Below are 15,336 nucleotides of genomic sequence, written 5' to 3' on the forward strand. Positions count from 1 at the left end.
CTGCCGCGATGCGATACAGCGTGTCGCTTCGGACAGGCCCCCCCCACGCCAACAGAGGGGCTGCCGATCTCGCCACCCCCGTCCGCTCCTGCAACCATCCCTCCCCCTGCTTCGCCCTCAGGGCCTCTATTACCAGCACCTCCCTGGCCTTCCCCACCGGAGCCGGTGTGTGATCACCCTCCCACCGTGGAGCCCCATGCTTCGGGGCCCCCCGGAGGGTCATCCGCGTCTGCTCAGGGGCTTTCGCTGGTGCAACAAATGGTTCACGCAGCGAAGACTCGCTCAGATCTTACAGCAGAGGAGCTGGCTGAGCTGGTCTCAGTTTGTCCGGTGACCTGGCAGGATGATGGCCAGGGCAACCAGGTTACAAACTGGGTCAGTTTGCCCTACTCGGTGATCAGAGACATAAAGAAAGCGATCCACGAGTTCGGCCTCACTAGCACGTATGTGCGTGGTCTCATTGAAGGGCTAGGTTCTGGGTACTCTCTGGTCCCTGAAGACTGGAAGGCGCTGTTGCGCATGATGCTGACACCTAGTCAGTATGTTATTTGGCTTAGTGAATTTCGGCAGATGGCGGAACGCCAAGCCCAGGTATATAGAGAGCAAGGTGTCATTTATGAGCAGTTGGCAGGGGAGGGCCAGTTTGCTACCGTTCAGATGCAGTCTCAACTCCCTCAGGCCGTCTTCCCCATTATTTCCACCTGCGCCCAGCATGCTTTCCGGAAGGTCCCGGATTCAGGCAAGCCTACCAAAAGCTTTGCCAGTATCCGTCAGGGTGCATCAGAGTCCTTTATGGATTTTACCAACAGATTGCAGGAGGCTATCCTCCGGCAGGTGGATAGCCCTGCAGGAGCTCAGGAGATCCTGTTAAAAATGGCAGTTGAGAATGCGAACGAGGATTGCCGCCCTGCTCTCCAGGCGGCACAAGCCTCTGGGATTCTAGAGCTGTCAGACATGCTGCGGGCATGCCAAAACATCGGCACCCAAGCCCATAAGGCTGGAGTTCTGGCTGCCGCCCTGCGGAAAAGCAGGAAGGAGGGGAAGCGTTGTTACCGCTGTGGTAAGGAGGGTCACTTTCAGCGGGAGTGCCGCTCCTCGGCGGCGCCCGCCCGCCCCTCAAAGAAGTGCCCCAAGTGTCGGAAGGGCTATCACTGGGCTAATCAGTGTCGTAGCGGGTCAGGAAACCGCACGACGGGTCCCCCCCCCCCGAACCCAGGGCCAAACGGGGGTGTTTCCCACTCAGAGAACTGTTGCTCTGATTTAAAATCCATAGACTCCATGAAGGCGGCGACTGCCGGAAGTGCAGGGCTTGATTTGATTATGCAGGAGGATGCTGACTTTCGGCTGCCGGGGGAGGTCTGCGCCATACCTACCCAGGTGACGGGACCTCTCCCTGCCGGATTTGTGGACCTGGTTCTCCCTCGCTCACACGCTGAGAAACAGGGTTTTTTTGTCATCCCAGGGGTCATTGACGCCGATTACACCGGTGTTATTAAGGTTCAGGTATGGACCCATCTTCCGCAGTCGCTCCCGCGTGGACGGTCAATTGCGCAATTGATTTTAGTCCCCTATCAGGTGCCAGCTGCAGAGGATCGAGCCCAGGGAGGAGGCGGCTTTGGATCGACTCTGGCTCAGTCGCCATCTCACAACACGTCCTCTCCACTTGTTGCTCTAACAATGTTGGTCCGCCCCTCGAAACCTCAGTTAACACTTCTCTTAAATAATGTTCCTTTTACAGGGCTGGTGGACACTGGAGCTGACGTTACGGTGATCCGGAGTGGCCGGTCGGTTGGCCAACAGTTCCTTCTAAAGAGTTGTGGGGGATCGGGGGTAGCAAACCCAGGCGCCAAAATTTGTTTTGGGTCACGGTCTCTAAACCAGGAGGCCGTGCCCTTGCTACAATCCGCCCTTTTGTACTCCCTGTCCACCTCAATATTTGGGGCCGTGACTTACTTACAAAGCTGGACACCACCCTCGATATTAATATATAATGGCCCGAAATCCTCCCTCACCCACCTTGCCATCCGCATTACCATTAGTATGGCAATCCTTAGAGCCCGTATGGATTGACCAGTGGCCCCTCCCCCTAGAAAAGCTGAAAGCGCTTCATTCACTTGTACAATAATATTTGCATGCACAGCGCTTGGAGAGCTTTACTAGTCCTTGGAACTAGCTGCTGTTATTTTGGACTTTCAACTTTTTGCTGATTGTCCCTTTAATTTGATCGTGGACACGCATTATGTTTATCAGGTAATTGATCATTTACCCCTTGCCCTCATTACCCCTCAGGTCGATGCGGACCTTCTTCGCCTGTTTTTGTCCTTACAGTATCTCCTCACCACTCGTAATTTCCCTTATTTTGTTGCTCATATTCGCAGTCATACCCCTCTGCCTGGGCTACTTACTGAAGGCAATGTGCACGCCGATCGCGCGTTACGTGGCCCGGTAAATTCCCTTTTTTCTGACCCCATTGAAAGCCATTCCTTTTTTCAATCAGTCTGCCTCTGTTTTGGCCTGGCAGTTTCACATTCCTGCTGATCATGCACGTTTTATTGTTCGTTCCTGCCCCCACTGTGCCGCTGCTGCCCCTACCTTTTCTTATGCCATTAACCCCAGAGGTACCGCAGCGAATCAGCTGTGGCAAATGGATGTCACTCACGTGCCACAATTCCGTCCCTATTCGTTTTTACATGTTTCCGTTGATACTTATTCGGGATTCCTCTGGGCGACCCCACAGCGTGGGGAAGCCACTCCCAAAGTTATTCACCATTTGCTAGCCTGTTTTGCTGTTATGGGTCGCCTGAGCCAGATAAAAACAGATAATGCCCCAGCCTATTGCTCCACAGCCCTCTCCATCTTTTGTGCCCAATGGGACGTCCGTCTCACACACAGGATCCCTTATAATTCCACGGGCCAAGCCATTGTTGAACGTGCAAATCGCACGCTAAAAACCTTGCTCGACAAACAATTAAAACAAGGGGAGCTGCGTCTCCGAACCTTAGGAGACATTCAGCAACAATTGCATATCCTTTTGTTCACTTTAAATAATTTAACACTGAACGCAGATCAGCAGACCCCCACGGATCGGCATTTTCACAAATCTGAGGTACTGGAAAGACCGCGTGTCTATTACCGTCAGCTGCCCGATCCGCAATGGTTGGGCCCAGTGCCTCTAATTACTTGGTGTCGGGGATATGCTGCTGTGTCTCTCCCTGCAGGACCGTTGTGGGTTCCGGCCCGGTGTGTGCGACCGGCACTGAAACAGCATGGTGTGGCACCAGGGGCTGTCAAACCCCATACCGGAGTTTCAGATGACCTTGGAGGAGAACGCGGTGCCTCCCGGGTCGACAATGGCGGGACGGAAACGGAGGAGGCATAGCGTCCCAAGCCAGCCCTTGACATGGGGAGCAGTAAAAGCATTGGTCGCCGCGGCTCAACGAAGACTGGCAGCAAACCAACAGCCAGAGACTTCTGAGACTTTGTTTGTGGCAATTCTTGCCCAAATTACTGCTAATTCTGTATTGATTGTATGCCTTTTGTGCCTGCTATTTCCTGTAGGGGTTGGCTCGGGAGCGCTTTCTCCGTTACGAGCCCGAATGACATATAACCTATGGGAAAGATTGGCTTCAATAGCAAATGTTACCCACTTTTGTTTATTTGATTTTGTAGCAGCTGAAGAATTGTTAGGTACGTGCCTTATTCCAGTATGTCATCACCCTGAGGAATTGGAAATAAGATGATGCTCGCTGCTTACGCGAACCTCTCTTCCCAGTACTCTAGCATGGCTAATTGGGGCCCGGCCAATTACACTTTACCTTCTTGAGCTTATTTTTTGCTGTTGCTGTGTGCAATGTATTTCCTTTTTGTTAAGGCTTTGTCGAGAACCGCCCTGGCAGGCTCCACGAGTTATGACCTCGTCTGTCCAGGAGTTAATTAGCTTGCAAAAGCAAATTGATGGCTACCATGAGATGGCCGAGCACAAATAAACAAAAAATGGGGGGATGTAGGATTCATACAAGGTTCATGTGCTTGGCAACATTCAGGGCACACCCGGAGTGTTGTGCTGGACCTGTGCACACACAGCTCCTTTCAAGGGCATCAACCTTGGAATCTCGCCCAGTTGACATGAACCATGGGAAGCCTCCCAGGACTGGGCTCAAGGCCCGAGAGCAAGGAATGCGGTAGATAGAAACTGGTAAATAAGAATGTTAAACAAAGCCAGTGTATTCCTTTTATCTGTTGGAGAATGTAATGCACGGAGGGCAAGAAAGAATAAAGGGGAAGGTGGAAAGCTGACAGGCAGAAGCCCGTTAGAAGACCAGCTTGCTTGCTTGCTTAAAGCTCTGTACTGTCTTGTCATTGAACCGCCACACACCCCAAAGTTTTGGTTCTGGGTCAGATCTAGAACCAACAGAAGGCACATTTTTTCCAGTGCTGTGCATTCAATGCGGCCAAAACACACCAAGAGAAAAGCTAATCTCATGAGATTTCATCCCCAAACTGGCAGAATACCTCAAGATCTCCACCATGTAAGGTGGTAGATATCTCACAATTTTTCCCTTGGTCTGAAAGACAAATCTTACAAGAATGGCTTGTGAGATTTCATAGAATCATAGAAATGTAGGGCTGGAAGGGACCTCGAGAAGTTGTCAAGTCCGGCTCCTTGTGCTGAGGCAGGATCGAGTAAACCTAGACCATCCCTGGCAGCTGTCCAACCTGTTCCTAAAAACCTCCAGTGATGGGGATTCCACAGCCTCCCTTGGAAGTCTATTCCAGAGCTTAACTACCTTTCCCACAGCGTGGATTCCAATCTTAAACCTGACCTGTCCCCTAGTTTTGATTCAGTCTTGAACCAAAACCAGAAATCCCAATTCCTTAGCCCATCTCTACTAATGATTAGGGGAAATAATTATCTTTAGACGTTAAAAAAAACACTTACTAGGAGGAACAAAACATTTTAGTTAAATAAGAACTGACCAGGATCCTCACCTGAAACTTAGACCAAAGTTCGGCCTTTTTTTGAGGTTCAAGAGAGCTCAATTAACATTTTGAAGTTATTCCTTTCATCTCTACAATTCCTGGTTTCCAGAACACAACATTACCAAAAGCCATTCATTTTCACAATAAGTTAGCACATTCCAAGGTTTGATTTTATAATGCCAAGCCCCAAAAGCATCAAATATTTACATTTAATAAAATACTTTTGCCTTGAGGATTAAAATATTGTGAGATGTTTTAGTATGAACCAGGAAGGAAAATGGCATTAGGAATCAATACATAAAGCGTTTGTATTAGCTACTGGTGTTGAGAAGAATACCAGGACAGTAGTAAAGCTGGTGTTTCATTAAACTAGGCAGCCTGTGCATAACATGCAAATAGTATGAAATCAAATAGATTAAACAAGCAAAGTCAAGCTGAAGTCGATATATTAAAACTTGGGTCTTGCAGTGAATAAAAGCAAGGCATTTTCTAGAGAGTAATTTAAAAGTTTTATTGAAGTTTCTGTTAAAATAGATAGCAATAATACTTGGCAAATACACCACTAGAGCTCTAAGTATTAGAGAAAGAGAGAAGCTATTTCTGAATGATAAGCAGTGTGAAATACCACACCATATTACTTTGAGGCAGGGAGAGAGTCAGGCTATGCCAGATGCTCGGTTGCAATATATACTTTCAGTTCTTAATTAAATGTAACACAAGAATAGCAAGTCCCAAGTCATCATCGTTGCAAAGAATTGGAGAAAGAACTAAATTAAATCTCTGCTGATTCTCCCAGGACTTAAATGAGTGTACACTAAAATGCACAGTTAACTACATGAGCATAGATCTCTTCACTGACTTAATTAAATGTCACTCAACTAAGTCAAAACATTTTTGGAACCTTCAAAGAAGGTACAGATCTCCCAAGGGAGAAAAAATAAAAATCACAGGAGAGTGTGAATGAACATATAGCTTATTGTACAAAATTACATTTTGGAGATGGCACTGGTAAATAGACTCCATATATTATGAGGAGCAGATTTAAAGATTTTGCAACAAGCTGTGCCAGACCTCTGACATTTGGTGCATAAGCTTCTTTCCTTCAGATAAGGAGGTAATGGGAATATGCTATGCAGCATAAAACATTTCAAGAAGAGTAAAGCATTGATAGTGTATGCAATCTTATGAAATGTATACTAAAAGTCAGTGAGGCAAATTATGGCCCTGTGAGCCTTTGGAGGGGATGAAAACACTTCTAGCACTCCAGCTGCGTTGGAGGAAGGCATTTTGCTTGGAAAATGTTTAATGTTTCATGGGAAGCTGGAGAGAGTGAAGTAAGGAGTAGCCTGTACTCTACCCCAGTTCTCCCCTGCTGATGCTTACTTGTACGTAGAGATGAGGCACACTCTCTGCAGGCCAGTAATTGTTGCACACAGGACTAATTGACTCCCACCACTTACACTTCTAGTCAAACTGCGGTTACTTCCATGCCTGCTCTGGATGCGGGATTGGAGCCATTGTGGCCTCTTCCTCACCCCAGAATACCTACAAGAGATGCCAGAGTCTGACCTAGTGTCTGCTCAGCATAGAACCAGGCAGAGATTTACAAGACACGACATGCTTGATTTTCCAAAAGTGCAGTTTTCCAAGACTTCTGCCTGAGCACAACATGCATGTGTCCCTCTTCCACAACTAGTATGTATCTGGACCTAGGTGACATTAATACTGGAGACTGGCAAACCAGTGTGACTCCAATAAGAAATGTCTTATCTTGTCCATCCCTTTCAATGATTCCAAACCGAAATCCTGTTTGATGCTCACATTTTTTTCAATTAAGTGTTTTGCCATTTTATGTTTGATTTGAAATTCCAGGCTTGGCACAGAAGCAGAAATGCCAGAAGAAAGAGGCTTTCACCATATTTAGGGTCTAGCCTAAAACAGGAAGTACTGAAAATCTTACTAAAAAGCCTGGTCTTAGGAGATTTCTAGTCACAATCTCAGCCCAAAAAGGTGTAGACAGGAGTCCAAACTTTGATGACTTCTTCAAACTGAATCTTTTGAGCCCTATTTAAGAAACTCCCCAAAGCTCCCACTTTGCTTTGCTGGCAAAATTAGTTCTCTTATTGTTCTGCATAGAGACACATTTCTTTTTCTCCTAACATGAAAACAAAATCTATCTAATGTAAGAACCTTTCAAGTGAAGATTTGCACTGCTTTCGGCCTACAGTATTTGTATCTGTAGTTTTATTGTATTGTTTGGATCTTGTAATATAAAAAGAAACTGTATAAAAGAGTGGAATACCACCAAATACCTAGAAGTGGTGAGGAGACTTGACCTTAATAATATCACTGCTCTTTAGAGCTCAGTGAAATTTTTCTTTATGAAACCTTTTTTCCACTGACAAATGCAAATTTGTGTTGACTGAAGCAATTTGTAAATTTGGGTCAATTTTGGTGAATTGTTCGTAATTTAAAAAAAATGAAAAAAATGTCAGAAATATCAAATGCTTCGTTTCAGCATTTCCAAAACATTGCAGTTGTCACAAAACAAAATATTTAACGTTCACATTTGCTGAAAATTTCAAATCATTTTCATTTTGGCTCAACCCCAAACTCTCCCCCCTTCCACCTCCCCACTGCCAGTTTTTTTCACCTCTATCCAAACCGAATGGTTCATTCTTCAAAACGCCCTACTTCTCGTTTCCACTTATATTGTATATAGTGATACAGTATCACTTTGTGCTCACAACTGGCATTTCAGCATGTTGCCCAATATACATACAGTTACTACTATCACATCCCTAATGATAACAGAGGAGCATTTTCAAGGCATCCTATAGAGATGGACTCTGTCTCATGGTTAAAACATTGGACTGGGAGTCAGCAGAACTGGGTTCTAATTCCTGAATCTGCCACTGACCTGCTTCATGATATTGGCAAATCATTTAACCTGTATGACTCAGCTTCCCCCTCCGAGAGTTAATTGTTATCTCTCCTTGCACCTCACAGGGACAATGTGAGGCACAAATCAATGTTTGCAATGTGCTTCCGGATATCTGGACTGAGGGTGCTATCAAAGTACAGAGTATTATTCTGCAACACACTATAATCTCTTTGTGGCCGCAGGAGTGTTTGTGAGCCATTGGAAGACTTAAATATACAGGATGTATCTTAAAATCACAAAAGTATGTCTCAGTTGCCAGGCTATCTGGTGTGAAATCTTAACTAGGTGGTTGAAGACAGATAATCAAAAGACTTTCTTCCTTATCATTCCCAATACCTTGGGGGGTGGGGTCATTTTACTTGGTAATAAGCTATGTAGGTTGTTTCTTGCTGTAGAGTAAATCGATACAAAATGATCAATGGCCAGTTTTACACATCTCCAAAGGAAATCTATTTGGCTCTAGTGATATTAAACTAGGTTTGAACTTTAGTAAATCTAATTTTCTTTCCTAGACCAATATTTCCAACATGAGGCTTAGGAAAACAAAATTACATTTGCTGTAATTCTACATTTTGAAATAAGTCATAATCAAACCTTGTTTGTTGCCCTGCAAAACTCATAGAATCATACAATATCACAGTTGGAAGGGACCTCAGAAGATCATCTAGTCCCAACCCCCTGCTCAAAGCAGGACCAATCCCCAGTTTTTGCCCCAGATCCCTAAATGGCCCCCTCAAGGATCGAACTCACAACCCTAGGTTTAGCAGGTCAGTGCTCTAACCACTGAGCTATCCCTCCCTATCTCTTCTCATCTACTGGAAGGAAATATTGTCTACTTTGTTTGCCTACAAAATAAAAACACTGATACAGACACAAGTTCTGAGGAATTATGATCTGTAATGTCTTCACCCAGGGATTTAAATCACTCCACTATCACATCCACATATTCCCAAAACTCAAGAGTATTTGCTCTCATCGCTTATATTAGACAATGGGTTTTCTTGAATACTAAGGCAAAGAGTATTAACAACGGTGCCAGAGCCCATATAGGTCGTGGAATTATATGGCTATTTGAACTTCTCTTGAATATGCAATACTTTCATGTAAACCCAGTGAGACAGGATTTATTAAACAATTAAAAAAGAAAAATTACAAACTTCTCTGGGTAGGGCCCATGCCTTCTAATATGTTTGACAGTGCAGGAAAAATTGAGTGGTTTCTTAAACAGAAACAATAGTCCTGGTAAACTGGGCTCATGAAAGCAGAATCATAATATTTATTGAGACTTTCAGCAACAATTTTTATGCTGCAATTTTTAAATAAAATAAAACCGTGTATCCAAACACTGCAATAAGAAGGCATGCAGCAAATTACAGATACAAGACACAAATTTGACATCAGAACGATGCCATAGTCCTGGGGCTTGATCCAACTCCCCCTGAAGTCAACAGTGAATAGGGTGACCAGATGTCCCGATTTTATAGGGACAGTTCCAATTTTTGGTTCTTTTTCTTGTATAGGCTCATAGACTCATAGATATTAAGGTCAGAAGGGACCATTATGATCATCTAGTCTGACCTCCTGCACAATGCAGGCCACAGAATCTCACCCACCCACTCCTGCAATAAACCTCTCACCTATGTCTGAGATATTGAAGTCCTCAAATCATGGTTTAAAGACTTCAAAGTGCAGAGAATCCTCCAGCAAGTGACCCGTGCCCCATGCTTCAGAGGAAGGTGAAAAACCCCCAGGGCCTCTTCCAATCTGTCCTGGAGGAAAATTCCTTTCCGACCCCAAATATGGCAATCAACTCCTAATACCCCCCGTCCCCTGTCCCGATTTTTCTCATTTGTTGTCTGGTCACCCTAACAGTAAAACTCATTAATTTCTATGGCTGGAAGGGCAGGGTCTTGTACTAGATATATTCAAGAGGAACAGAGTTAAGGACAGAATGGTGCTTATCCCAAAACTCCTACCCTACTAACCCTGGGCCCAAGCCTGCTGCCTGATTCAGGGAAAACTCCTCTTAATGTCATACCCAGTCCTATACCCATTGAAGTTAATAGAAGTTGTGCCTGAATCAAGACTACAAGAGAGGGCCCCATAGAAGTTTGCATGGAATATGGATAGTCAAAAAGACCTTCCCAGAAATCAACTTTTCACTACAAATCCAATAGTGTTTCTCAGGCCAGCACATCCTCCAGGGCTCCCAACATCTTCATAAGTCCCCCAATTCAGCAATCCTGCCTCGAGATGGAGAGCAGGTATACCCTCCAGAATGTACTAATGCCACCCCATGAGTGGCCAGAGATGTCGCATAAGAGAAGCTTGAGGTGCTTCTTGCTTTCCCACATCTACCAGGGGCCAAATGATCTCCCAGAAGTATTAAATCAACTACTTCAGTACCATAGAGATCATTTAAAGCCTTCTATAAAGGGAAAAGAAAGATTATGACTTTGGCTCCAATCCTGCAAACATTTATGCATGTTCTTAACTTTGTATGCTTGAGGAATCCACTGACATCAGTGGAGATACTGACATACATGAAGTTAAGCACATGTGTGAATGTTTTCAGGATCAGGTTGGCATTTTCTAAGGGCTTGGCTACACTTGCAAGTTAAAACAGCCCCAGGCACCCTAGCTCACTACCCGTCCACACTGGCAAGGCACGTAGCGCGCTCTGACTCCACGGCTAGAGCGCTCCTGGTACTCCACCTCGGCGAGAAGATTAACGCTTGTTGTGCCTTGGCTGAAACGCACGGGCGTCAGTGTGAACGAGGTGTTGCATTACTGTGCTCTGATCAGCCTCCGGAAACGTCCCATAATCCCCTTAAGTCAAGTGGCCACTCTTCTCTTTGTTTTGAACTCGCTGTAGAAATGCGGATATGCCCTTTGAAAGCTCAGTTTCTGACAGCCGGCTGCTTATCTGCTCCAAGACAAAGCAACCATTACTGTGGAATGCTGTGTGAGAGAGAGAGAGGTGGGAGGGAGGGGGAGTCTGCTGCTGCCTGAACTTACAAGAAAGCATGCTGACATGCTCTCAGCCCTGCCAAAAACCCACTCTCTCTCCCTCCACATACACACAACGGACTCCCTGTCACACTCCACCCCCGCCATTTGAAAAGCATGTTGCAGCCACTTGCATCCTGGGATAGCTACCACAATGCATTGCTCTCTGTGGCCATTGCAAGAGCTGCTAATGTGGCCACGCCAGTGCGCTTGTAGCTGTTAGTGTGGACAGATTGTAGCGCTTTCCCTACTGTGCTCTACGAAGGCTGGTTTAACTCAAAGTGCTCTACATCAAGTGTAGCCATGCCCTAATAAAAACCAGTTCACCTGGCCACATGGTACTCTAGATTGGAAGCAGGACCAAAACTGCACTTTTCATCTGAAAATAAAAGATTCGCTCTGGCTGCTTCGAACAAATACACACACACAATCTGGATGGAGTTAGTTCACCTCACTGTTCAGTCTAATGCAAAATGCAGTACTAAGTCAGAGAGCTGCGCAATATTCTTGGCCGCTTCTATCATCATCTCTGTCCTTTTTAACTTTAAGAGGAAAAAACTGCACAGGTTTCTCCCATTCCTTTATTTTGCTGATTTTATGGATTGCTCGTGAGCTCTGTTATAGTTTGTACTTAGAAAAGTTACTTTAAACACAGCCACAAAACTGTCAATCTAATGTACTAAAATAATGTTATACTTTGTGGGATATTCTTCTGGTTTTGCAAACAAAACTACAATGCACAGAAATCATGCACACACAAACAAAGGCTATGTTTTTGATAATCTGCCCCAATACACACCTGAGGGGGAAGCCACTTTTCAGCATGCAAAACAATGAATCAGATTTATAAATAGTTTAGACACAAAACTATATTTAGAATGTATCCATAATGATTACCCACATAACCAGGTATCTGTACAGAGAAATGGCCAGTTATTCTTTGTCTTTGATTTAGGCACTTCAGACGCAAAAGTGTCTGGTTGTGGAAGCTTAGATTTGAAAAAAATGAGACAAGTGGCTGCAGCGTTAGTCTTGATGTGAAACAAAGAGATGAAGAAGAGTACCCTTGAATAGTTTTACAATATTGAGGAAACAGAGCTATTGCTGGTATATATATTTTTAAATGCCTTTCTCCCTTCAGAAATTTTTCATAGAGCAAAATAAACACCACAGTACCAACTTTTCTCTCTCAGTCATAATGCTTAACCTCGTATCTTAAATGGTTTGGATAAGCTCCGCCTAATTGTTCTCTCACATGCATAAGTTTGTCATAGTAAGGCATAGTGTCTCATCTTGCACTCAATTAGGAAACTGTTTTCTTCTTGAAAGCTCATCAGATCCCTGCTGCTACAGTACAGCATTTCCATTGCCTCTTCAGATCCCAAAGTGCCTGGGCTCCATGCTGGGATGAGTGAACAGTGATATCTCAAATAATGGCAGTTCCCTCTGTTCTGGGTTCTCTCAGGTCAGTGGCAGATTCCAGCATGAGGTCCCAAAACAAACTCTTAAGAAAGCACTCCCTGTTTTAGGACATCTACTTTTCCACACACCATGGTGAACAGGCTGTGTTGCTATTCTTAATAACCAGTTTAAAAATATCAAGAATCTTGTTAAGTAGTTTATCGCAAAGGTTCTCAAACTTGGGGTAGGGACCCCTCAGGGGGTCGTGAGGCTATTACATGAGGGTCCCAAGCTGTCAGCCTCCACCCCAAATCCCGCTTTGCCTCCAGCATTACAATGGTGTTAAATATAATATAAAGTGCTTTTAATTTATACAGGGGAGAGGGGTCGCACTCAGAGGCTTGCTATGTGAAAGGGGTCACCAGTGCAAAAGTTTGAGAACCACCGCCTTTGAATGCCACATAAAAAAAACTTGTTTTCCCCTGTGAAAATAAGAGCAGTGATTTATAAACAAACAAAAACTCTTGAGTTTGCAGGAATGTCCAGGTTGTCTACAATGCTATTTTAATGTGCCTGATTAGGAGAGTGTGATTTAAATGAAAGGTTGGTGCAGAAGCTTTAAGGTAAAAGGATAGGATGAGACCAAGAGAGTAACATGCAAACAGATAGGTATAAATACATAAACAATTTATATATAGTCAGTTGCCACCCTTTCAACCACTGAAGTCAAATTAAGACAATGACATGGGATTAATTGCAGCAGACTAAAGGGTACTGGGCTCTTGGGACCCTTGTCTGTTTATTAGGTATAAAATGGAAGAAATACTTACAATAGCAGCAGAGAGAAGGAGCTGATGGCCTACAGAATAACTTCACTGTCAGAAGGCAAACAGCCTCAGCTAACATGCAGCTGCCTTAAGTGGGGCGCTCTAGACTCTGACCCTCATACACTCTGTGGATTGCAAGCTGTATAAGTAATTATTTACCTGTAGAAATGTCTCTGACACCTCACACTTTGTGAAGCTGGCTTCTAATTAGCTTCTGGCTTCTTCCGTATGCTAGGTCTGTGGATCAGGAATATTTTGTCCCCTACCACTCAGACTTTCCCGATTCCTCCTTGGAGTGTCACGCTTAACCTTTAAGGCTCTATAGAAATTGAAAGAATATGTAAGTCATCAAAAACAGCAAGTTTCAGAGTAACAGCCGTGTTAGTCTGTATTCGCAAAAAGAAAAGGAGTACTTGTGGCACCTTAGAGACTAACCAATTTATTTGAGCATGAGCTTTCGTGAGCTACAGCTCACTTCATCGGATGCATGCCGTGGAAACTGCAGCAGACTTTATTTATACACAGAGAATATGAAAAAATACCTCCTCCCACCCCACTGTCCTGCTGGTAATAGCTTATCTAAAGTGATCATCAGGTGGGCCATTTCCAGCACAAATCCAGGTTTTCTCACCCTCCACCCCCCCACACAAATTCACTCTCCTGCTGGTGATAGCCCATCCAAAGTGACAACTCTTTACACAATGTGCATGATAATAAACTACAGATTTTGCTCAAGAAACTTCCTGAAAAAGCACAAGATCAAATCCGCACAGACACACCCCTGGAACCCCGACCTGGGATATTCTATCTACTACCCAAGATCCATAAACCTGGAAATCCTGGGCGCCCCATCATCTCAGGCATTGGCACCCTGACAGCAGGATTGTCTGGCTATGTAGACTCCCTCCTCAGGCCCTACGCTACCAGCACTCCCAGCTACCTTCGAGACACCACTGACTTCCTAAGGAAACTTCAATCCATCGGTGATCTTCCTGATAACACCATCCTGGCCACTATGGATGTAGAAGCCCTCTACACCAACATTCCACACAAAGATGGACTACAAGCCGTCAGGAACACTATCCCCGATAATGTCACGGCTAACCTGGTGGCTGAACTTTGTGACTTTGTGCTTACCCATAACTATTTCACATTTGGGGACAATGTATACCTTCAGATCAGCGGCACTGCTATGGGTACCCGCATGGCCCCACAGTATGCCAACATTTTTATGGCTGATTTAGAACAACGCTTCCTCAGCTCTCGTCCCCTAAAGCCCCTACTCTACTTGCGCTATATTGATGACATCTTCATCATCTGGACCCATGGAAAAGAAGCCCTTGAGGAATTCCACCATGATTTCAACAATTTCCATCCCACCACCAACCTCAGCCTGGTCCAGTCCACACAAGAGATCCACTTCCTGGACACTACAGTGCTAATAAACAATGGTCACATAAACACCACCCTATACCGGAAACCTACTGACCGCTATTCCTACCTGCATGCCTCCAGCTTTCACCCTGACCACACCACACGATCCATCGTCTACAGCCAAGCTCTGCGATACAACCGCATTTGCTCCAACCCCTCAGACAGAGACAAACACCTACAAGATCTCTGTCAAGCTTTCTTACAACTACAATACCCACCTGCAGAAGTAAAGAAACAGATTGATAGAGCCAGAAGAGTTCCCAGAAGTTACCTACTACAGGACAGGCCTAACAAAGAAAATAACAGAACACCACTAGCGGTCACCTTCAGCCCCCAACTAAAACCCCTCCAACGCATTATTAAGGATCTACAACCTATCCTAAAGGATGACCCAACACTCTCACAAATCTTGGGAGACAGGCCAGTCCTTGCCTACAGACAGCCCCGCAACCTGAAGCAAATACTCACCAACAACCACATACCACACAACAGAACCACTAACCCAGGAACTTATCCTTGCAACAAAGCCCGTTGCCAATTGTGCCCACATATCTATTCAGGGGACACCATCACAGGGCCTAATAACATCAGCCACACTATCAGAGGCTCGTTCACCTGCACATCCACCAATGTGATATATGCCATCATGTGCCAGCAATGCCCCTCTGCCATGTACATTGGTCAAACTGGACAGTCTCTACGTAAAAGAATAAATGGACACAAATCAGATGTCAAGAATTA

General features: G+C 44.9%; 1 long non-coding RNA gene across 1 annotated transcript in view; it reads right to left on the reverse strand.

Moving 5' to 3' along the window:
* The window catches only part of LOC125622439 (uncharacterized), a 71,884-nt gene extending 58,636 nt beyond the window's left edge, over positions 1-13,248 (reverse strand). The window contains exon 1 of the long non-coding RNA XR_012664630.1: positions 13,165-13,248. This is a non-coding gene — a long non-coding RNA (uncharacterized LOC125622439). The remainder of the gene's footprint in view (positions 1-13,164) is intronic.
* Positions 13,249-15,336: the final 2,088 nt, after the last annotated feature.

Source organism: Caretta caretta, chromosome 13, assembly GCF_965140235.1.
Source record: "Caretta caretta isolate rCarCar2 chromosome 13, rCarCar1.hap1, whole genome shotgun sequence".
Classification (NCBI taxonomy): domain Eukaryota; kingdom Metazoa; phylum Chordata; order Testudines; family Cheloniidae; genus Caretta; species Caretta caretta.